General features: G+C 46.9%; 1 pseudogene; it reads right to left on the bottom strand.

The window, feature by feature from the left end:
* Positions 1-231: 231 nt before the first annotated feature.
* LOC102830675 overlaps positions 232-1,494 on the bottom strand; it is a 13,484-nt pseudogene continuing 12,221 nt past the window's right edge.

Genomic DNA, 1,494 nt, shown 5'->3' with positions numbered 1-1,494 from the left:
ACTTTCTCTGTGTGGTGTTCTGGATGCTTCATTCTCCATTTTCTCACTTGCAGACTGGGAGGCGCGTTAGAAGGAAGAGACTTTCTCTGTGTGGTGTTCTGGATGCTTCATTCTCCATTGTCTCTGGTGCCTTCAACATATCATCATGCCCAGTCCCTCCCGTTTCATGTCTGCCTGGTACTCCTTGAGCTTCGGTCCTCTGGGGGCCCTGCGCCATCCCCCGGTGTGGGATCACCAGGCACTGGCTGGCTGGCTTCGGAGGAGCCCGGGCCAGGTTTGGGAAGCTCTTTCCTGGGGTGCTGGCCCCACCTCATTCTGCTGCCCTTCCATGGAACTTTGAAGATTCTCTCTTCTGTCCCCTTCTGGTTCCTCAGCTGCCTATTCCTTTGTGAGTTTAATTATTTCCCTTTCTAGCCTGTTTAGGTCACTGGGGAAATGAAGGATGAAAGTGCTTGAGCTGGTTCCCTGGGTTCTGATTTGCTGGGGAGTTGAGAGCGAGCCTCCGGCATCCTCTGGTGCTGTCAACACCTCAGCAGCAGTACACCGTTCATCTTGTTCTTGCAACTGAGCCTCCTCACTCACTGGGCTCTGGGTGGGCTGCTCCATGAATTTCAGCAGTGGGACTCTTGATCCCTGAATGGTGGGAAGAGTGGGCTCACTGTACAGTATGGTGTCCTTGCCTCCTGAAAGGCTCCACAAACCAGAAACTTCCAGAGTTCTCAGTTTTTTCTCCAGTTCAGCCACATGATTCCCTAGGATCTTGTTGGTTTGCCTCTGGTGCTTGATGACCATGTTTTTCTCGTGGACTGTCTCCAACAGGGCTGTAGCCAGAGATTTCAGGTCAGAAATGGACAGTGGAGTGGCAGGAAGACTGCACCCATGGTCTTCAGATAACAAATACTGAACTTGCTTTGCAGACAAGACCCCAGTCAGAGCACTGCTGTTGGATTTACTCTGGCCCTTTGAGTTTTTCTGTCTTTCCAGAGCATACTTGTACTTGGCAATATTAGATTTCAGGAGGCAGACTTCTTCATGGAGTTGTTTTCATCTCTCTTGAAGGTACCTGTTCTCCATGCACAGAGCATCCATATCTATGATGCGGTTCTTGTGCCCACCCAGGATATGGTTGAACTCCTGGTTCAGCCTGTCCACTTTGTCCTAGTAGGAAGACTGTTCATAATACAATGATTATAATCCCCTCCATGTACCATCAGATTATAGTATTTCTCTCTATTCACTTTAGCTCTTAGCTTAATTTATTAACTTCTGTTTCCATGAGAGTTGATAGTTCACCTGAGAAAAATGAAGCCCTTTACAACTTCAATCTTTTCTCAATTAACATCTCAATTTTGATGTTAATTATTGGTCCAGAGGGGAAGATTTTTGTTTTCTTTACATTGAGGTGCAACCCATACTGAAGGTTGTGGTCTTTAATCTTCATCAGTAAGTATTTTAAATCCTCTTGGCTTTCAGCATGCAAGATGGTATTATTTG

Source organism: Chrysochloris asiatica, unplaced genomic scaffold (assembly GCF_000296735.1).
Source record: "Chrysochloris asiatica unplaced genomic scaffold, ChrAsi1.0 scaffold00026, whole genome shotgun sequence".
Classification (NCBI taxonomy): domain Eukaryota; kingdom Metazoa; phylum Chordata; class Mammalia; order Afrosoricida; family Chrysochloridae; genus Chrysochloris; species Chrysochloris asiatica.
This window is presented reverse-complemented; position numbering and strand designations above follow the sequence as displayed.